The sequence below is a fragment of the Pseudonaja textilis genome, chromosome 2, assembly GCF_049901715.1.
Source record: "Pseudonaja textilis isolate UNSWEBS1 chromosome 2, rPseTex1.2, whole genome shotgun sequence".
In the NCBI taxonomy this organism is placed as follows: Eukaryota; Metazoa; Chordata; class Lepidosauria; order Squamata; family Elapidae; genus Pseudonaja; species Pseudonaja textilis.
The window spans coordinates 211,736,035-211,760,412 of record NC_141991.1 but is presented as its reverse complement, the minus strand read 5'-3'; positions in this window follow the sequence as shown (position 1 = coordinate 211,760,412).

The following is a 24,378-nucleotide window of genomic DNA, read 5'->3' as shown; positions in this document are numbered from 1 at the left end:
TATATAATTTCACTGTTGCAGCCAACATTTCAACTGTTTTGACCATGCCCAGCACAAAGCTGTGGAAGACTATGAGAGAGTACAGGGAAGCAGAAGTATATGAGCTTAGCTAGGCTAAATCTGCATGCATACTTTAAAGTGGATTTTGTAATTTTCAAATGGGTGCTCCAGAAAATAAAAATTAAAAAATGGAAAAGTAGAGCAATATGACCCAACGTAACAATTCTTAGAAGGATTTCAGCAACCTATTCTAGCAGAGATGGCTTGCTAATCCCAAATTTCTTTGTGTATTAGCTGGAAAACTTTATTTTTTCTTTAAATTATCCTGTTATGGTGTTTTTAACTTGCCATTACAGAATCACTAAATTTTGTTTTGTAGGAAAGTGTTAAATAGCCATAATAAAAAACAGATAGAGCTTAGTTTGTAAGAAAAAGTTCACTAGCACTAACCCTAACCTGTGATAATAACATAATAAAGCAGATAAAATAATTTAATAGAGAAGTTCTCTGGAATGAGGCTCTCTTCATATGACTCCAATTCTGATGGCTTTCCAGAAGGTCTTAAAAACTATTCTCCAAGAAGAAGAGGGAAAGTAGATGGAGCTGTATTAGATGTGTTCTGTATGTTGTTGTGGATCACTATCTTGTTCTTGTAGTCCAGTTTTGTCCTTATTTTGTTTCTGATCACTCAGGTTGAATTTTATTGTTACATTTTGAGCAGCAAAGTCATCAGGAGCTGGGCAGCCCCTTGATTGAATATTTTAAATTAATTACTGTTAAAATCCTTTCTCCTTTCTCAGTTCAATTTTTTTTCTCATTTCTGAATTCCTCAAATCATCTTCTACATACACACTTAAACAGAAATTATTTCTGAGATCTTGTACATGATTCCAACCAGAAGTTATTTTTATTTTTTTAAAAAGCAGAGAAAGAAAGATAAGTCAGAAAGAATTTCATCCACTGTATCATACCCTGGAATATATTATGTGGAAGCTTTTTGCAAATCTATCAAACAGTTAAAACAGTTAAAACAGTTAAAAACAAAAACAAATGGATTCACAATGTGTTATTTATGTAATCAGAGCTTCAACACTCTCAAATTCAATTTCTGTACATTAAATTCCACTTATTTTCATAGAAAGAACAAATCCATGGGTGCTCTGTAACTGCTACATCTCTAAGGGAAGAGCTTCAGGCAGTGATTCTTTCAGACTGAAAAAGCTCTTCTTTAAGTATCATCAAAGGAGAAGTTGAAGAGAGACTGTGGAACCATTAACATTCTTTAGCACTATGAGTATAAAGCTATTCCTAGTGATAGTCACGGCTGCTGAATAAAATATAAGAAATTGGAGCAAAATGTTAGAAATGAATGGTAGCTTTTTCTCCACAATCTAAAATTATCTCTCATATAGCAGTGTTTTATTAACTCTTTAAATTTCAAATATAGCACTTTAGTGGATTTTAATTAGATTTAATTAATTAATTGCCTAAAATGCAAAGTATATACACCATTTCAAATAGTAAGGATAAACAAAAATGGAGATAGAGAGCTGTCATGTCAGTAGTAAGTACCGTATGAATATGAGCTAAACTATGAAATCACATGTTTTACTCTTTTCCTCACTGAAAAAAAAAAAAAGTACTACCAATTGATTACGTGCAAAGTTAGTCAGAGGGGACTAACTTTTGTGTTTTGTTTTGTTTATATTACAAATAGTCAAAATAGTGGCACAATCCAAAGAGCCAGTATAATTTGATGGTTAATGAATCAGAGTAAAAACCAGAAGACCATGAGCTTTTCATCCCACCTTAGCCATGAAAGCCAGCTGGGTAACTTTGGGCCAGCCACTTTCTCTCAGCCCAATGCACCTCATAGAGTTGTTTGGGGAAAATAGGAAAAGGGAGGAATATTATATATATTCACTGTTTTGAGTTATTTATAAAAAATAATATGGGCAGGATAAAAATAAAATAAATAAAATTCAGACTAAGAGAAATGGGTTTAGGAAGATATTAGTGACAATTCTAAGGACATGATGCTCTTAATTATATTATTTTTTGTTAAAATATAATACATAGGTTCCATGATCTAAAGTGGAAGTCCCATATTCGGCGGCGGGGGGGGAGCCTAAAGCTAGAATGTGGAGGTCCCAGTTCATTCTCAGGTTTTGCCTAATTCTTTTCTGGAAAATGGAAATTAAAATAATCCAATAAAATTATCAAAATAGGCAAGACTATCAAAACAAAACCATGAGTTTGGAAGGCAGGGGAATGCTATTGACCGTGTCTAATTTTGACATACTCAAAAGAAAAAATAGACTTACTAATATAAGTAGCCACTGACAAAAATATTGGGAAGAAGAAATATCCAAGCAGATAGACAGATTGGAAAAAAACTCCCTTTTAGGATGTGCAAAGCCAGTGCAATTATCTTGAGAGAAGTTATCATCTCTCAGCTCTCTTTTTTTTTGTGACCAAGGGCAAAAGTCCTCAGTGCCAACAAATGATACAAAAAAAAGTTCAAGGAAAAACTCTTAACTCTCAGCAATTGCACAAGAGCCACTCACTATTGTAAAAATAAGAGCCCTATAGCATTTCCAAAAGTAATCTCTGCAATCTGTCACTTCACACCAGTTAAAAATGCACTCAGAAGCAGTTTCTGGTTGTGAACTTGACATTTGCAACAAAATTGGGGATGTACTTTTCCATTTTGTTTGAAAGTTAAGCTTCATTTTCCTTCATGTGAGTAAGAATCCTGTTATCCCATGAACTGAATAGTGTACAGGTAGTAAATAGGAACCTATTTCTAGTAGAAAGGTGGAAGAGCTTGGACCTACCGTCAAAACAAACTTTCAAATAAATCCACAGAGGTTAGTAGTCCACAATTCTGTTTAACAAATCGTATATCCACTCACCTCCTCAAAATTGGGGTTTTATCAATTCTCTACCTGGTCACCTGAAAGAAATGCCATTAGCAAAGTCTCTAACAAATAATTTTAAATATCTTCACTCTGCACAACATATTTTTAATGAAAATGAATGTTTGAACAACTTGCTTCTGTGCAAGCAGTAAAGGTCAAAGTCCCCTTTGCTGTTTTTTTAATACAGCAAATATTTTCTTAAATAATTCTTCCACTTTCTAACATTAGAAACATAAATCTAGGGAATTCTTTCCTGCCAATTGCACATTTTCCTTGGCTTTTTTTAAGCCAAGAAACCATCTTCCCTGGCTTTTTTTTAAAAAAAAGACAATCTCTGAATGTTCAATGATATAATTGGAAATATTTTGAAATAGCAAACCAAATATCGTTATTTTTAAACTTACCTCAAAAAATTCAGAACCAAATGTTAGCAATGTCAGACAAGGATCAGCTCCAAGTTTTGAAGGGTCAGATAACCTCCAATGGAAAACATATTTGTAGTATCTGTGTAGACTTTCTTCAGCATAACCAGGAGAGCTGTTGTAGCAATATACTGATAGTTTGAGGGGAAAATTTCAGATCTTGTAGAATTCTCACATAGCTAATATTGTGTAAATTCAAGGCATTCTGGAAAACTTGAGTGGTGATTTATACATTCAGTCCCTTTGATGAATATAAGTTCTAGTGCTTCCCACTGTAATACTATCTATAATATGGGAAATAAATGGTTCTGAACATGGTTGGTTCACTATTCTTAAATTTCTAGCTTCTTAACGATGATATATTCTTCTTGTCTGATTGCCAATCCCATCAAAAAACTGACAAAGGTAGCTTCAACATTCTCTTGGTCTATTCAATTGAATAATATAAAATCACCTCTTCAGTAAATAATTAGCATAATTAAAACATTAATTAATTAAAAAGTAAGATAGTATCAACACGTCCCAAATTCCCAGGCTAGCATTCAAACTCTAATTGAATTACAGGAAATTACTAAGCAATCACTGCCACCAACAGATTATTGACCTAATATTTGGTAGGGTTGTACTTGGGAATGCTTCTGTGATCACAGCAGTATATACATAAACAGAATTAGTTTAGTTAAAGACCTTGACATATATGAACTGAGATTGAAGGGTGAGGCAAATTTTAATTGCTAACTGTGCCAAAAGGTTTTTAACTGGAATGTAACAATATTTAGAATAAGCTCAAGACATGTATATTTCAAATGACATCTGGCCCATTTAAAAAATGCATTAGTGCAGTATAAAGTATAGATAAGATTAATCTGATCTTTGATGTTAGGAGACCATAGTGTGCTAGGGTGAGCTGATGATATCATTGGCACATGTAGATGTTTTTTTATATATGCTTGGAAAGAGATTCCAGAAAGTATTTCAACTGCTGCATTTCTAAAAATTTTAGAAAGAGAGAAATGAATTCAAACTGTGTTCTACCACATTGTTTTAGAAGATATCCTTACAGAAGCATTGAATACAACATGATACATGGACACATCAAATCAACAAATCAAAGAAATGCAGCCTTTCAGAAGTGACTCATGAACTTGACCTTTCCACAATTAGTCACAGGTTTTCAAATGACAGTGTGCAGATACCAATCGATTGATAGGTCTTGGTACTTTCAGCAAGAGAAGGCAGATTACACTTTCTGCTTATAAAGTGGTGTCAGGAAGTCATCTTTTAAACCCATCAAGAACAGCTTTGCATAATATCTCATTGTATGCCTAAAAGGATTATTTAACAAGATAAATCAAACACATTTTGAAGTAAATATTCTTCTATAACTAATGCTCATGAGAAAAAAAGCCTAGGACTTTTTTAAGAAAAGAAGAATCCACACATTACATTATGGTTGCTTGTTCAATACAAAATTTAACTAAATAAATAAAAAAAGCTTGACCTAAAAGAACTCCATTACATTTTAATGTAAATGGGTTCATGACACCTTATCTATTGCAAAGAGTGGCCACATAATAGAGTGCCATTTGAGAAAGGGAGATGTCTATTTGAGGCCCCAGGGATCGTTGCATTGTCAGATTTTTTTCCTATCCAAAATCAGCACCAACCACAGAGGAGAAAGCACCATTATAATCTCTATACGTCTGTGATGTCAGATTTAAGTTATTCAGGAGGGGGAAATTGAGAATACAGAGAGTGGCTTGGAGCACAGAAGCAGCTTTATGGCTTCTTCTTGGACCTAATATATAGAATGAGTCTTCCACTGATATGAAGGAAATCATATATAACACTGCCACTTTGCAAGGAGTGCTAGCTGCCAGTAAGCTTCCAGATGTAATCCAGGGTGCTACTTATCACTGCAATCTGGCTATTTGTACTTGTCTCTGTTATGTTCTGAGAACCCTAGGAGTTCTCACTCAGGTCCATTCACTTTGCGGGGGTGTTCTTCCCCTTCACTCATTGGCTGGTTCTCCCCAGCAGCCAGCTATAAAAGCAGGCTGCGGGGTCCAACCAGTTGCTGATCGCTGCGAGCCAGTTCCCGGCTTGGCAAGCACGGTCAGCCCTTTATTGTTATAATAAAGTATTGTTGCACTCATGCTCTGGTTCAGCCTCTCCTTTCCCAAACTTAACACTGGCGACGAGGATGGGATGGCTACCAGAAGCACCTTGCAACCACTGAGTCACTAGCCACCGATCCGCAGCCAGAGAGAGCGATCGGCCGGCGATAAGAGCAACGCTGATCCGCAGCCAGATAGAGCGGTCAGCAAACAGAAAGAGCAAACACTGATCCGCTGACAGAGAAAGCGGTCAGCAAGCAATAGAAGCGAACGCTGATCCGCAGCCAGAGAGAGCGGTCAGAATCGATAGTTAGAAGCGTCTGTAGCCGCTTGTTAGCCCAGCTACAGGAAAAGTGAAGCGCTGCGAGCCGCAGCCTCTAGTCGTTTAGGCGCGAAATTCAAACGGCTGTCATTTGAATTTCAAACCTAAAAGGTACAGCACGGTGCTGTAGTCAAGTCACTGACACCCACACAGGCGCGAATTCAAACGCTGCCAATGGCTGACAGCCAAACTATGTGCTAACCCAGAGAGAAAGAGAGGATTGCGGAAAGCCTCTCCAGAGCTGAAATCACTTGCCTGCCACAGGCACTAGAACCCTTTTGCCGCTGCCCCAGAGAGATTTTGTCCACAGGTTGTTCCACCGGTCCCATCACCATGAATTCCAATCCAGTCTTCCCAGCGTTCAAACCGGATGAGGAGAAGTGGGAATCATACAAGAACCGCTTCAACCATTATATCGATGCAATCGGGCTGGCTGATGCTGGGGAGCATCGGAAAAATCGTATTTCCTGATCTACTGTGGAGCCATCGCTTTCGATACTGCCACAGCCCTCGTGGCTCCACGTGAGTTGAAAAACGTTCCTTGGTCTGAACTACTTGAAATCCTCACTAACCACTATTCTCCCAGGCCCTCACAGATTGCCAGGAGATTCACCTTCCGTATGAGGAAGCAATCGGACAAGGAGACCATCAATCAGTACATGGCCGCCCTCAGAACAGCAGCAGTGCATTGTGGGTTTGGAACCTACCTGGAGGACATGCTCCTCGATCAACTAGTCTGCGGGGTCAAGGACCTCCACCTTCAGAGGCGCCTTCTCGCTAAAAAGGACCTCAACCTAGCACAAGCCGTCGAGGAGGCCTTGGCAGCAGAACTGGCAGCGCACTCAGCCACCGAAATCCATGGCCCAACTGCAAAGCTAACGACAGTTCCAGTCCACTCCGAGGAGGTGGTAGCAGAGGAAGCCCCTAGTGATGGAAACGACGCCCACCGCCTCTCAACGCCAGACGGCCGCAGGTAGGAGCCAAACAAGAAAACATCGGTCCGCCCAAGCACATCACCCTGTGCCTAGCCTGTGGGGATCTCATCTGAGGGCCACCTGCAAGTTCAAAGGAGCCACCTGTAATAATTGCCATAAAAGGGGGCACATCGCGAGAGTCTGCCAAGCCCCTCAAAACTCAGCACAAAGGCACCCCTTCTCACACTCTGGACCGCAGAGGCAAGTATTGAACTGTCGCACTTCACCACCATGCCAAGCACACTTGCCACACTGTTAGTAAAATCTCTCTCTCCGTTTCCTTAGAAGGTAAACCGTGCCGCATGGAGGTTGACACAGGGTCAGCGCTCTCAATTATCTCGTGGAACACTCTCACGAGGCTCCAGCCCAGCCTATCAACTAGCCGGCTCCAGAAGTGCCAGTTTAGCCTGAAGGACTACCAGGGAGGACCATTCCTGTAATCGGCAGAGGCAAGTTCCTTGTCAATTTTAGAGCTTTTAAAGGTCACCTACCTCTAGTGGTAGTTAACGGCAATCTCCCTACTTTATTGGGGCTCGATTGGTTTCCCCATCTCGGCCTAGGGCTAACAGGAGTCCATGCTGTCTCAACCTCTGACACTGACTCCTTATTCGCTGATTACTCAGATGTATTCAGCAATGAGCTGGGGTGTTATAACGGTACCCTATCTCATTCTCAGTCGACCCCAGGCAGTCCCAATCAGACTAAAACCGCGAGGGTCCCATTCGCTATTCGGCCAAAACTAGATGCGAATTGGATAAACTGTTAAAACAAGGGGTCATTGAGCCAACAGATTTCGCCAAATGGGAGACGCCCATTGTCACACCCCTCAAAAAGACGGTAGCCTGAGAATTTGCTCGGACTACAAGACCACAATCAATAAGTTTCTACAAGTCAGCGCTTACCCAGTGCCCGTCATTCAGCATTTATTACACACTTTTGAACCCGGCAGCATTTTTGCCAAATTGGACATGTCTCAAGCGTATCAACAGTTCCCTGTTGACAACCAAACAGCGGAACTCCAGACCATTGTCACTCACAGGGGTGCTTTCCGATGCAAGCGTCTCCAATTTGGCGTAAGTGTTGCCCCAGGTATTTTTCAATCCCTCATGGAGCGGATTTTGCAGGACCTCCTGGTGTAGTACCCTACTTGACGACATCTTAGTCTCGGCCAGGGACAGACCCCAACTCTTCCAGAGAGTCAGAGCAGTGTTAGAGAGGTTCAGACAGCATGGCCTCAAATTGAAAAAAGAAAAATGTGCCATTGCCACTAGACAGGTGGACTTTCTGGGTTATAAAATTGACGCTGCAGGCATTCACCCCTGGAGTCCAAGGTTAAGGCAATTCACGAGGCACCCACTCCAACCTCCAAAACTGAACTACAGGCCTTCTTGGGGCTATTGAACTTTTATGCCTCCTTCTTGCCCCATAAAGCATCAGTAGCTGAACCCTACACAGATTACTGGATAAAAAATCACCTTGGCACTGGGGTCACAAAGAAGACGCTGCTTTTCACGCCGTCAAATCACTACTCACGCCAGAGGCGGTACTTATTCAATTCGACCCCAACCTTCCATTAGTGCTGGCAGCAGACGCATCTCCCTTTGGAATCGGGGCAGTATTAAGTCACAGGCTTCCCAATGGCGCCGAGGCTCCCATTGCTTTTTTCTCCAGGACGCTTTCTCAACAGAGCGCAATTACAGCCAGATCGATAAGGAAGCTCTAGCAGCTGTTGCAGCAGTGAAAAAATTTCACGAAGTTTCTCTTTGGCCATTTTTTCGAGCTGGTCACGGACCACAAGCCCTCCTGGGTCTACTAGCTGGGGACAAACAGACCCCTCAGGTCCTTTCTCCTAGAATGACGAGATGGACCCTCTTCCTGCAGCCTACTCCTACAGACTCATACACCGCCAGGTAAAACATTGTCCCACGCTGACGCTCTCAGCCGCTGTCCCTTGCCGGCTCCAGCTGAAGACCCTGCTCCTGTCCACGCTATTTTTGAGGTCACCCAACTGGACCTCCCCATCACTGCCCTTGACATTGCTGCTAAAACCAAGGCAGACAAAATGCTCGCCCAGGTGCTCGACTGGGTGAGGAGGGGGTGGCCGGGTTGTAATGTTGAAAACAAATTCACACCTTTCAAGACCCGCATGCAGGAATTGTCCAGTTTGCAGGGCTGTCTACTGTGGGGCACTCGAGTGGTCATCCCGACCTCACTGCGTCACTCCGAGTTCTGGAGGCATTGCACGAGGGACACCCTGGCATCGTTAGAATGAAGGCATTAGCACGCAGCTACGTATGGTGGCCGGGCCTCGGCGAGGACGTCGTCAGATGGGTAAGTTCCTGCAACATTTGCCAGGAATCCCGTCCTGCTCCTCCTATTGCCACCCCTACTAAATGGGAGAGCGCCAGCGCTCCGTGGTCCAGAATTCACATCGACCTGGCTGGCCCTTTGCATGGGAAAATGTTCCTAGTAGTCGTGGACTCCTATTCTAAATGGATTGACGTAGCACAGCTATCCACGACCACCACACAAGCAATTACCAAAGTATTAACTCGCCTGTTTGTAACACACGGGCTACCCGACTCCATTGTCTCCGACAATGGCCCACAGTTCGCATCAACCGAGTTCAGCCGTTTTGCTGCCAACCTGGGTATCCACCACATTTTCACAGCCCCATTTCATCCTGCCAGTAACGGATTGGCTGAAAGGGCCGCCAGGACCACTAAAGAAGCCCTGGCGAGGTTCAGTAAGGATGATTGGCACCACAAACTCGCGTGTTTCCTGATGAGCCAGCACTCAACTCCATGTTCAGTCACCAATAAGTCCCCAGCTGAGCTCCTGATGGGCAGGCGCCTGAGGACTGTATTGGACAGACTGCACCCACAATACTGCCTTGACTCTCCCCTCGCTTCCACATCGGGGGTTAGACATTTTATCTTACAGGAGCCAGTATTCGCGAGGAACTTCGCTGGAGACCCCTGTGGATCCCGGGCGAGATCGTGGCCATCACCGGACCCAGGTCGATCGAGTCAAACTAGAGGATGGCCGTGTCTGGAGAAGGCACCTGGACCAGCTGCGTAGGCGCCTCAGCACCCTCGCTAGCAGGGACCCAGAATTACAAAACGAAGGGAGGCCTCAACATCAACCCCACATCCACATCCTTCCCGCACCAGTTTACACCAGCCGCCATTCCAGAAAGCCCGAACACGGACAGCGGCGCCCAGACGGCTGACCAGTCCGATCCAGTCTACGGGAGCACGTCCCCAGTGACCAACCCTACGAGTCCCGGACCTGCCCGAACCGAGGGGCACGTTGGTGACACTTTACCAGCTCTGCCTTCCCAGGCAGACCCTGAACGGACAGACAGCGTTCCAGAGCTGCGCCGTTCCGGGCGCCAGCATAAACCTCCTGCCTACCTCAAAGACTATGCGTGTTCGCATCTGAGGGGAAGGGGTGTTATGTTCTGAGAACCCTAGGAGTTCTCACTCAGGTCCATTCACTTTGCGGGGGCGTTCTTCCCCTTCACTCATTGGCTGGTTCTCCCCAGCAGCCAGCTATAAAAGCAGGCTGCGGGGTCCAACCAGTTGCTGATCGCTGCGAGCCAGTTCCCGGCTTGGCAAGCACGGTCAGCCCTTTATTGTTATAATAAAGTATTGTTGCACTCATGCTCTGGTTCAGCCTCTCCTTTCCCAAACTTAACAGTCTCGTTGTTTCTGCTCATCCCACCAGATCCAGCAAAGAATGCATGCTCCAGGCCCCCTCTGTCAAGCAATGACCCAGGAATTGTGCCTAATCTAGTGACAACATTGGAACAGCCTCCTCCTGGATGGCTTGACCCTGTTACTGTGAAGACTTACATTTGGACTAGGTTTTTGCCAGGTTAAGGAAACTCTGGTACCAATATGATTTGTAATTAGGCTATGTTGGCATCAGAGATCATTGTCTGTAGCTATTGTTTTAGTCTTGGAATTTTATGCTGACTTTGACACAGGCAGACATGAATCAATAAATAATAAACATTTTTTTTAAAAAAATACTTTCTACTTGCAGAATTTTACAAGTCACAATAGTTCTAATGTCACAGCATGCCAAGAAAGAATATAGGATTGTCCTGCTCTACAATGAACAGTGGTTCAGATCTTTCAGGATACCTGTTTACTCAGAAAGTTCTCATTCGGTAATCTGAAGCAAAACCTTAAAATTCTAAACTCAATCTTTAAAGAAAACTTTACTGGAACTTATGTTAACTTACACAAGAAGGAAAAAAAAAGTATACAAATGTCTATGCTGCATACAGATGCATTGGCATCATACATATTCATGTCAGGATGAAAGGCAAAGAAATCTGAAAAGGACACTGGACACTTCTCTAGGCCCCACAACAAAACTCTGTCTCTGCAACTGTAGCATTAGTGCAGCTTTTGATGGAAATAACTTTTTCTACAATCATTTCTTTCTGCTTTCTTATTCCCCTGGTTTCTCAATTAAATCAGTGTCAGGTCAAGTGTCAGTAAACATATACCAATAATTCAACTCCAGAACCAGAAATTTCTAAGAGTTAGTCAAGAGTTCAACACCAAGTGGCTACAAAGGTCAGATATTCAAATGGGACTCCTTCTATTAAAACTGCAAATTAATAATCCTGCAGAATTCAAAGAATCCCAGACTTCACTATTTATACAAAGATGAAAACATGATGCATAGTAAATTTAAAGTAAGGAAGAAAAACTTTCTGCAGGCCATTTTTCCTCAGAAGTAACATTTACTCTATCAAATTTCACTCAGTAATAGAGGCAGTATTTCCCACAGTAAACATGTAAGTAAATAAATGACATTTGTCTAGATTTTGCACTTTACCTTTCTTCATTACAGAACTCAGAGTGTATCTACAGTGTAAGGACCTATGTAACTAGCATGGCAGGATTAGATAAGGGTCTTTGCAAGCATAAGTAGTTAAAAATGGATTTCTCCCTCTCCTCCTGTTGTTCAGGACTGCTCCAGAGTCATGCCCCAGTTTGTTAACCCTTGCATGGTTAAGTCATAAGCATAGATCATGGTTTATTAAATACTAGAGGTGAACTACATGCACTTGAAACTCCTTTGATGTTTTGAGATTTGAGGAAGCCTCATGATTTAAAGAATTCAGAACAGAGTAGAGCCAACCCAAGCCAAGTCTAAAATAGAAAATCTAAATAGCCAGGGCAAGAAGAAGAGCATATTTTACAGTGCTATACAAAAGGAAAGAAAACAACATGAAAAGAAAACAGATAAGCTGTTGTTCTGAATGTTCAGGAACAATATTAAGCACAACATTCACAGGATGATGCCTTGACCTTTTAGGGCTTTCCTACAGGCCAAAGTGTCCCCTTGAGTCACAGTGACTATTGAATACACAGACTGTTAATGACCAAAACAGTATGTGTGTCTCAATCAATGAAGAGTTGAGAATGCTAGTGAGAGCAGTTCTCATGCTGTCTTGGCCTTCCAGGCATTTTTCAGAGTTCTTTTTAGTGAACGTCAGACTATTGATCAAAACTGTTTTATTTTTTTTATGTGCCAGCCATCTGGTCCATATCCAAAAGGCAGTGATAAGAGAAGCTTTCAACCTCAGGTGAGACTGGTGTTCAAATCCTATGAGAATTCCTTTGTTCTTCAGCTTTAGTCCACATCCATTGTCAAGAACATTGAACATACTTAGGAACAAAATAGGTGCTGGCTGACTGTTCTCCATTAAAAAACAAAATTGTGATTCAGGAAATCTTAGGTGCCCACCTTCAATGCTGTATGATTCTTGAACAGATCATGCTCACAGCTCACAATAACATGGGATCTGAAGTGGATATCCAAAGAGAAATGAAATTTTGAGAACAAAGTTTAATGAAAGTAAGGTCTCACTGGCTTGAGTCCCTAACCTGCCTACTAGAGAGCACAGGAAGCAATAGATATTTTCAGCCTTTTTGCAAATTGTGGTCCTGTCTTGGGAAATTATTGCAGGAGACTGGAATAATAAGTCATTCTCTATACATAAACTGATTACTGTAGGAGATAATGGAGGATGGGTGGGGGATGCTGTCCTGCTATGATCCATGGGGTCATAAAGAGCCAGGCATGACTTAGCAACTGAACAACCACCATCACAACAAAATATATTATTAAAACCTATAATTGGCCTTTGGTGATCTTAGTGGAGAGTGAACATGCAGAAAACAGGATATGCCAAAAATAATCAGTATATTTTCAGATGAAAAGACATAAAAGAAAAACTTTGGAATGATCTCATGACCCTGCTCAATAGCTCCCACTTGAATGGGATTTGGAATCCTGATTGTACATCTCATCAGGATGAATCATGTACAAAGGAAGCTCTGGCTAGTAGCTTTTTAACCCAGTCAGAGAGGAGTAATGAAATGAAGAGAAACAGTTGCCTTTTTCATGCCATTCTGCTTGCCTACATGAAAGGCTGCTGCTGTTCTTATTTTTATAACTTTTAAATAATGTTAAATATCATTGACTTCATCTGCTCCTTATTATTGGCAATCTGCATTCTTCATCTGATTCTTTAAAAATGATCAAAAGGAGCTCTTCCTTTGTTCTGTTGCTATCTTGAATTCAAAACTGGACATTTGTTCAGGAAACATGTCTAAGAAGACAGTTGCTGAATTGTACACTAAACGACAACTGATTTTAATTGGAATTCCACTTTGGGGGGAAAATTCAGAATGTTTCCTATAGAATTTCATGTGCATACCAGATGTAATAATTGATCTGTTGAGACTTACATCCTGTCTTCAGCAACCATCATAGATGAATATTTTAAAGGAAGGCAAGGTAACAAACATCAAAGAACAGATTGAGTTTTTTTTCTGAAACATGAGATTTGATTACTTGTCATTACTTCCTTTGCTGAGATCTGTTTAAACATTCCAGTCTCTGAAAGAAAAAGATATAAGAATATCCTTGAAGTTACGGTTATAACTGCAGAAAAAAAGAAGTCCAATGGATATGGATAATAATCTAAAAAATTCAGTATCTAGAATAAGGTTAAGTGAAAAATTGCTTCTGACATCTTAATGACAATATCTTACAATGGTAGATTTAATGTGATGAAATACAAAAAGTGACGGAACAGAATATGAATACATTTAGACAGTTTCCAAAGACTTATGCAATGTTAAAATGAAATAAATATATTTATTTTTTCTATATCAGTAAATCATGAAACATAGCAAGAAAAAAAACCCCAATGTGATATATATACATACACACAAACACACTTTTTGTGCACTCAGAAGGAGGTTCCATTTTACTCAATGATATTTAGGTATTGCAGATTTAGTGAATTAACCCTTAAAAATTAGGCATATATTCCGTTAGAAAGAAATTCTAGGTCATGTTGCAAAATGGGTTCATTGGAATTTATACCTTACTTATGAAATTAAGTAAATAAACTTCATTGCAATAAACTGGATGAAGAATAACAGGAAGAAAATTGGGGAAGCCAATTCAAGTTGGTCCAGCAGCAACAGGGCAACCATAAAGAGGAATTTTTAAATAGTCTAATGATGCAATCACAGGAAGCCCTGTCCCTTTTTTTACACATGACTGTCATGGAACACAAGAAAAAAGGATGGGGTTTCTTTTCTCATAATCGCCATCATGGCATTTTTAAAATCAACAATCACCATAGACCTCTTTGAGCTGAAATATACAATAGCAGTTAGACTTATATACTGCTTCATAGTGCTTTACAGCCCTCTCTAAGTGGTTTACAGAGTCAGCATATTGTCCCCAACAATCTAGATGGAAAGCTGGGCCAACGTTGAGCCAAAATCCTCAAACTCTTGGCAGTAAGCTGAATTAGCCTGCAATACTCATCCAACCACTGTGCCACCATGGCTCATGCTTTGATCTTTCAGAGAATCATAGATAATATCAAGGAGTTTGAATCTGATGTTTCTGAAATACAGCTAGATAGGATCTCATATTTTCTTGTACAAATGGGACTTCCCATCTTAGGATCTTCCCATTATTGGAACTAAAACTTCCAAATTTCCCAGCTAGCCTAGCCAAGAGCAGAAGGGAAAAAGTTCCACTTTTTTTAAACATATAATGCTTATGAGATAAGACATCTCCTTCCCTCCCTCCCTCCCTCTCTCTCTTTCTCTCTCTCTCTCTCTCTCTCTTTTCCTTAAAGAAGGGTACATTTTTCTGGAAATCAGCTTATTTTATTTTTTAGGAACTTCAACACTTCTCAATTTTATTGATTACATTTCAGAATTATAACGTGGCACCCTGGCATTCAAGCACTAGGAAAGGCCAGGAAAAAAATGTGCTATTTACTATCAATAACAGAACTACTAAACAGAATGGAAACGTTTCTGATTTTTTTTTTTCAGCCAGTGCTTTAAAGCATTATCTAGTGGTAAGAGCTAACTTTTAGATAAAGGTATGGGAAATCAGAGTAGTTCTTCCTGCAGAATTATGACATTTATTACAATCCTATCTAGGTTTTCTTTGGAATAACTGTCAAAGATACTGGTTAAAATACATTTTGGAACATGATTGTTTCAAACATTTCTTGAAAGTATATACTTTGTTGGAGGTTTTCATCTGGGATTTCTTTTGTTTTAACAATGACATTTATATATGTTTTTTTTCTATTTGTACATGATCTTAGGTTTTGTATAGTAGCTAAAAGAGCATAATTTTTAATTTAAAAAACCTAATGAGAAAAAAAATCTAATGAGACAAGTAGCTGTTAGTCTATGCCATCTGTACATCACTGGATAGTGCAGTCTGTCCAGGCGGACAAATGTACAAGTAGTCCTTCACTTATGTCCACAATTGAGTCCAAAATTTATGTTGCTAAGTAAAACATTTGTTAAGTGACTTTTGCCCCATTTTTATGGCCTTTCTTTATTTAATACTTTATTGTCACGGTACGTATATACACAGTATACACATACAATGAAATTCACATAACACCCAGAGACCAGACCCAACATGCACACACATGACAATCCCCAAACTCACATCCCACCCACAAAATTTCCTCACATCCTATACACACAAGGAATCACACAACAGACCAAGTAATACTGTCCAACAGCTCACTGATGGTGGTCCTTAAGTTAATTGTTAAGTGCAATTATAGCTCTGGGATAAAAACTGTTCAGAAAAGGTGTGGTCCAAGTTTTAATTGTTCTATATCTTCTGCCAGAAGGCAACAGCTCACAAAGATTGTAAGCAGGATGGGGAGAGTCTCTGAGAAAGTTGTGCGACTTCCTCAAACAGCGAGATATGAAGATGTTGTCCAGGGCTGATAGCTGAAGCCCGATGATATTCTAGGCAATTTTAATAGTTATCTGTAGAACTTTTTTTGTCCGCTTTCTTGTCACAGTTGTTAAGTTAATAATATGGCTGTTAAGTAAACCTGGCTTCCCCACTGACTTTGCTTGTCAGAAGGTCACAAAAGATGGTCACATGACTCTGGAACACTGCAACCATCATAAATTTGAGTCAGTTGCCAAGAGTCTGAATTTTGATCACATGACCAATACTCGTAAATGTGAAAAATAGTCCTAAGTCACTTTATTCAATTTAACTCTGAACAGTCACTAAATGAATTGATGAGGACTACCTGTACTATAGTTCACATTTCACTTTAGCAACTCCAGGGAAGGATGGAGATTTCAGTGAGGTTGCCAATAGCTTTGGAAAATAGGTCTAAGTCATTTAAATTCAGGGTATAATCCACAAAGAACTTACTGTGGCATGTCTTGTTAAAGTTTTGTTGAGTTCTAGCTTCAGGCTGTAACCCACAATCCATTTACTGCTGAATAAACATATAAAAGCAATTAGAGTGCTATAGACAAGCTGGTTGTAGATTATAATCTTATTATTTGATATGAGCACATAGGATAACAGAATTTCTGGCTTTCTGAACTCCTGTTGTCTTCAGGCTCAGGCAGTCTTGATCTCTACAGTGTTTCCCCTAATTTATCTAGGGTTTTTGGAAATCTCCTGATGATATCACAGCTTCCATTTATTCTAAATTAAAGATGGTCATATAGCTATGTGTACTTTTTAAATTACAGCTGTGGTCTTTTATCAGATGAATTATCTATCTGGTAAATAATTGAAAATGCAATAAAATAATGGCCTTGGAATCATTATGCTATAAATGATTGTCTGAGGTTAGTTGCCTCATTTTCCTCTGATTTCTGTGGATAATAGATACTGTAACTTCTCTTTCTATACTTATTTTGTATAAAGAAAGTTCATGAGTATAAGAGCGTGAACGTGAATTTTGTTGCAGATTATTTTCATGGAATAATGAAATTAAATGTTTTTTCTGTAGTTTCTACCCATATTGAATATAATGCAGTCAACTGTGGTGTTGTTGTTGTTTTTTTTTGGGGGGGACATGGAGTTGTGTAAACTGTAGTTTAAAAGCTTCCAGAAAAGTTTACATAGGGAAAACATAGGCAAAATTTTAGCTTTCATTAATTGATCATGGACACAGATGCTGAAAGATATCAGATATTTGAAAAGACAAAAAGAGGTACTGGTTTTCTCGGTTAGATTATTGTCTTTGCTTTCTTCATTATGAGAAGTTGACAGTTTACACTGTACCTTTAATAGAAACCTGAAGGGCTAGACATGATTCATCCTGGTGATGGTTACTTTAGAAATATCCAGGAATCTACTTGAAATGTCATTTTTGAAATTAGTAGTCTTTTATATTCAATGTTACATAGAGTTGTACAGCTTTTGAACAAGCCATATCTTGAACTAGAGTTTTTCAAACTTTGTTATGCTTTAAAAACATCACTGAGCAGGATATTTTTCAGGAGGCAAAACTCCAACCATAGAAAATTAGCAACAAACAAAAGTTGTTCTTGTTGTCTCTTATAGAGCCCTATTATCAGAGGTGGTGTTCAGCAGGTTCTGACCAGTTCTGGTGAACCAGTAGTGGAAATTTTGAGTTGTTTGGATAACTGGCAAATACCACTTCTGACTGGAGATTTTATAGTATCCTTCCTTTGCCATACCCACCAAGCCATGCCCACAGAATCATTAGTAAAAAAAATTGAATCCTACCACTGCCTATTATGTTTTTGAATCATTATTGTCTGAAACCAAGAATGATGCTATACTTAATAGTTCATAATATTCAAATGAGAAAGTTCTTTATCTTAGATGAAAAGAATTCAGGAAACTCCCTTTTACAGATAAAATGACAATTGAATAATATAAAGCACTCCCTTAATGAGACTGGGAGACATAACCAAACACATAGATTGTTATAGCCAACTTTACTCACTTTTTAAATTTAAAAACAATACACCATAACAAATCCTTTCTTAGGAAATAATTAATTGCTTTTGAATGTTGAACAAGAGTTTTTCATACAAATGGCTCAAGAAATAAGGGGAGTGGAATATTTTGACAAATGTCTAAATAACTGTAGTAAATTACCTTCTTAATATCTGTAGTGATAATTGTAGTAGATTACATTCTTAGAGTGAAATGTCATCTCCAAACATGCAAAGTGAGCCTTATCAGGTTTAGTATTGGTATTAGGTTCTATCCAAGGCATGATGGAAAGAAAAAACTGAGCAAATAATTATTTTTTCATTTTTCAAATATACAATCCAGTATATTTGTTAAAGTCAAAACTGCTTTCATGTTTAGCAAAGTACAGATTCCTTGTTAGACGGAAAGTAGAATGTTTTTTTCTTTCATATAGGCTTGTTGTTTTTTTTACATAAAACATCATTCTTGACAACCATTCTTCCATCTATTATTCACTGCATGATAGCTGCAAACATAAAGTTAGGTCATAAATCATGTCTAGACTTTTTTGATCAGATTTTATTTTAATACTCTGTGAAAGATTGACTCTAGTGTTGGAAAATCAATATGGTTATGGATCCATATAGTTATGGCTGCGTATCCCTTCTTTGTTAGATATGATAAATTCCTAAATACATTTCGAACAAACTGCAAATTATCAAAAAGAAGTTCAACAAGGACAATTCCATAATGTTTAGGATTGCAATCCTATCCTATTTTATTGCAAAGTAAGTTCAGTGTATCTTTTTCTTAGAAGGTTGAAAGCAGAATAATAATGTTGTTTCTGAAATTGCTTACAGATTTTTTTTAAAAAAAATCCTTTTACTGGGTGGAATTTACTTCTTAAGTTGTATCTTACACTTACAGTATAAACAGGATATATGTCCATGTTCACTGTTCATTATTTTAAATGAACTATCTTTCCAGAATTCCTAATGATCTTCTTCCAAAGATATTCTTCTTTAATTAAGTTCTCCTTCCAAGCCATCTAAATGATCAATTTTCTCTTCAGCATTTTAGAGTAGAATTTTTAGATTTCTCCCCTTTTTTTCTTATTATAATGAAGAATATTAAACCTTCAATATATCATGTCATAGAATTTCCAATCTTTTCTAGATACTTTTCTTTCTTAAGGATTTCAAGCTGTTGGATGTCATATGCCTTCTTTTGGTGTTCAGTGTTATTTCTATAAGCTTATTATTTAAGTTGAATTTTCTCAGTTCTCTTCCTCTGAAAGTCACAAATTAAAAATAATATGATCACTTTACCCAAAGGTGCCAGCACCTTCATTTCTTGAAATAATTCTTCCCTTTTTTGGTGAGAACTAAGCTCAGGAGATTAGATCACTCTTGTTCTTACTTCTACCTTTGGATCAATGAAGTTGTCAGTCAAAGCAGACAACATTTTCTGGAGCTTCTGATTTTTTCCAGCAGAAACCCTCTAGATACCTGCAGTCATCAAAATAAATGAAATACCCTATTGCCATAACTGTTTTTCTCTAAAAGACTGACAGATGAAGACTTCATCTGCATCTTCTACTTCTTCAAATAATCTACAATAAACTTCCACAACAGTGTTATTTTGGTTTCTCTTTTTATTCTTACCCAAGTACTTTCAAACGGATTTGTCCATTGTGATTTCTGAATTTCTGTACAAGTGTGTAAATTTTTGCATCATGCAACAACCCCACCCTTTCTGTTGGGTTCATTCATTGCCATTTCCTTTGAATAAATTGTAGCCCTCCAGTGTTGGGTGCCAATCATGAGTAACATCCTATCAAATATCCACGATGCTATCACATAATATTTGTCTTTCTCAGTTAGCATCTTCCTGTTTATTTTTCATACATTGTGTATTGATTTAGACATATCTGACATTTTGAGAGGACTCTGTCTTGTAATTTCTTGTGAAACTCAAATTTTCCACCTGGTATCCTGTTTGTCCTTTTCCATTCTGCTTTCTTGGCTCCACTTCTTGGCTGCATATTGAGTTCTGGCTTTTTGCTATTCTCACTTCTTTGTTCTAGTTTAATACCTTCCTGATGAGGCAGAGAAGGTGCCGCCAACCAACTTTCTTCCCCGTCTTCATAAGATGCATCTTGTTATCAGTGAGGCAGAATAGAGTTGAGCCATTAGGGCAGTGCAAAATATGCTGGCATACTCGTCTGCTGACTCAAAGAGAGGAAGAACATACATCAGTGTGACCAAGAAAAACAGCCTCAGAGTTAATTTTGCATTAAAATGTTACCTCCATAGAGTAGCATGAGTAAAATGTCTAAATATGAAGAGAATCTAATGTATTTTCTGTTGGTGAGAAGCTGAAACAATCTTGGCAGTAATTCGACAGCTTGGGTACTTGTATTTTCAAAACAGCATGTCAGCCAATCTGAAACATGCCTCAGAACACAATCTGGGGTTGTAATCTGGCACTGTAAAACTGCTGCTTTTAGCTTGTCCTTCTGTAGCAATTGAGACAATTCTATTTAACTTGTCCTTCACCTTTTATCTTTGCTGCAAGTATTTCTCCCAGTTTCTGCTCCCAGAGTGTTTCTATTCTTGTTCCAGCACAGAACACAAACTATGGCTCAGTGATTATAGCCAGCAACTGAAGGTTTAAACAATGAGTGCATAAAATATGACCTAAGAAGTATAGGCAGCCCTCATGTTTCTTATGCATGTCAGCCTTATCCACCACTAATCTTTAAACTGGAATGGCCATGTGGAATGGGTACAATTTATAAAAATTTCTCAATCTAAGTTCATCTTTTGTCTTCCCCTCTAGCTTGTGGATACACAGCTTCTAATCCTTAAGACAATTTTGAGAAGTAACCCTTCAACGCACAAAATAAATAGGAAACCTGCAGGCCACAAGCCATCAGCAACCCACCAGAGCCTTTTCTGAATCCTCCAGAACTTCTCCTGATAAAAATCTGTCTCTAGGCCAGTCACAGAACTGTTTTCAAGCCACTCACTTGTTCCAGCTGATGGAAAGACTGCTTGTAGAGCAGTTCATTAGTGGAACTCTCTATGGTGGCTGTCAAAGGCAGAAAGAGAGTTCTGCCATGGCTAATCATCTCTGCCAATACAGACTGTAATCCTCTCCAGCTATCAAGACAGTGTGGCTTAGGAAAGAATTGTAACTTGTGTCCACACTGCAGGATTTGCTTTAAGAAATATAGTAGAGTTTAAAAGAATGTGTTAATGATTTTAACAATATAGGAGAATTAAAAATATATCACAGGATAATTAGACTTTATCAGCAAGCTAATAAATATGAATAATAATTTCTCACTGTTTCCTTGATTATAGTCAGACTAGAGAATGGGTCCAAAATCATGGTTAGTTTTGTAAATACAATTAAAATGATTACCTTAAAATTGACAGCAAATAATCATTTCATATGTATTGTTAATTCCTCAAGGGGAAGAAGTTTCTCCTTTCAAAATGCCACCAAGTTGTCATGCTGCAATTTGCAATGCCAACCTGGGCAGAAAAATATGTTTAATAGTGTGTTTTCCATAAATTAACAGCAGGGGTCAGTTTTACAGACACCAGTGAAAAAAACATTCCAAAAGACTCAAAAAAACTAACTGTATTTTTTAACATGCAAAACTTTATGGAATCTCTAGTGATCTATTCATTAGAAAATCTAATAATTATTATAATTAATAATAATTGAAGTTTTCATAACATACTTCAATAATTTGAATGCTGTAAGATGAATAAATTATTATCAAATGATGGTCCTCAAAAGTCTTAAGTCATGCTTCTGTTAGATTTGTAAATGAATGTTCTTATCTTGATAGTGACAGCCACTTGGGTGTAGAGATTATGGCATCAGGCTAGAAACTGGGAGGCCAGGAGTTCTACTCCCACCTTGTGCATAAAGCCAGCTGGGTGTCATTGGGCCAGTCACTTTCTCTTAGCCCTAGAAATGAGACAATGGCCAACTACTTCTGAATATCCTTGCCAACAAAACTGCACAGTCATGTCCAGACAGTCTCCGAGAATCAGATACAACTGAACAGAAGACCAAAAAAAAAAAAAAAAAAGTCAGGATACTATATTTTTCCACATCTGAACATTTTCCAACCTTTAACAATATAAAACTGATTATCTGTAAAAGTCAAGCATATTCTGCAACTTGCCAGAAATCAATTAAATAGAAGAAAGCTAGGAAGGATAATCAAAGTGCACTGCATTTTTTTAGCCAGCAATTATTAAATGTGTGTTTCAGCACAGTACTTTCTGGGCAGAAGGATAGTTTCCTCACAAGAAAGTATATCTGATTAAATTTAGTGAGTATCACAATCCTACTTACAAACATAGTTCATTTCTAGAATGAATTGGCAATAATGATATGATCTTTGCAAATGGGAGTTTGCAAAAAGAGAGAGAGAGAGATTTTTTTCACTGCAACCTCATCTGTCTTCTGAAGTCTATTCTAAAGAGTTAAGGAAGCTTACTTCACAAAGTAAAGGAGCAAATTAGTAAGGTTGAAGTTAAATTGCAGATTCAATGTAAATTCAATTATCATTGATATGGCCAGAAACAATAATGGCTTGCAGAGATTTTTTCTAAACAAGCAGATTGGCATTAAGAAATGATGATAAAGACTATACATTTCTTCTGCTTTCAGCAATAGGTGCATATGGCCTCTTTTACCTTTTCTGTGAAAACTTATTCCATAATAAATGTGTTTAATATATTACCCGACCAGTGATGTTCAGAATATGTGCACAATGGATATCATATGCCATTACAAAAATAATGGCAAAAAAAATCCAAGATGGGGCCAATGACGTCTGCCTCAGTGAAACGCTCCCTAATGGTTTCTTTATTCTTTATTATTCTCTGCAATTCATTATGGATTTCATACTCACAAGACCATCTGCTAAGAATTGGGCAATGTTTCTTAAAGAAGCAGCTTTCTCACACACCCCGTCTTTGCAAACATGGAAGAGATTACAACAGAAAAAGGAAAGAAGCAGCAGCTCCAAAAAAGAAGATGAAGTTAAAGGTGGGAATTTTAAATAAACTAAGGAATGGCAGGGGGGGAGAACCCACTCCCTTCAATCTTTCTGACTAATTTATGCTCACTTGCTAACAAGATGGATGAAGTACTCCTTTTAAATAGATGCAATTCTGATTTCAACAACTCAGCAGTTCTACTGAAACATGGCTTAATGCAGAAATTCATGATAACAACAACATATACATCCCAGGATTTCAGATATTTCGATCAGACAGAATTGAAAAGACATCAGGTAAAATGAAGGATGGAGGATTATGTTTATATATCAACAACAGCTGGTCTCAGGATATAACTCTCATATATAAATTCTGTGATGAAAATTTAGAGTCTTTACGTATCAACTGCAAGCCATTTTATTCACCACGTGAGTTCTCCTCATTTCTCCTAATAGCTGTGTATGTTCATCCACAAGCTTGTGTAAACAGGGCATTATGAACTCTAGCTGAAGAAATTATGGAGGCTGAAGACAAACATCCAGATTCCCTTCCCATTATTTTAGGAGATTTCAATCAAGCACATTAAAGGAAAAAGCTCCCAAAATATTTCCAGCATGTGAATTGTCCCATCAGAGTCAAAAATACTTTAGACCACTGCTACACAACAGTAAAAGATGCTTATAGGTCTTTACCATGAGCAGCTGTGGGATCACTGCATGATTCACCTTGTACCTGCCTACAGAAAAACACTTAAAACCATGAAACCAACAGTTAAATCAGTGAGAACTTGGTCTGATGAGGCAACGCTGAAGCTTCAGGCTTGCCTTGATTGCACTGATTGGAATGTTTTTGAAGATACCTCTGTAAACTTAGATGAGCTCACAGATACTGTAACATCATATGTCAGCTTCTGCAAAGGCCTATGTGTACCAGCACGGAACCTGTGAATACATAATAACAATAAACCTTGGTTCACAGCTAAACTTAAGCAGCTACATCATTCCAAAGAAGAAGCCTACAGAAAAGGTGACAGGATGCTATATAATCCAGCCAGAAACATATTAACAAGAGAGATCAGAGCAGCAAAAAGAAGTTACGCTGAAAAGTTAAGGAATCAGTTCTCAACAAATAAACCAGCAAACATGTTGAAAACTCTTTAAAACATCACTGGCTACAGCAAACCTCCTTCCCATACAGAAGGAAATCAACAACTAGCAGATGACCTGAATGTGTTTTACTGCAAGTTTGAAAGGAAACTACAGCCACCTATCTCCACAACCCACATCTCAAACAC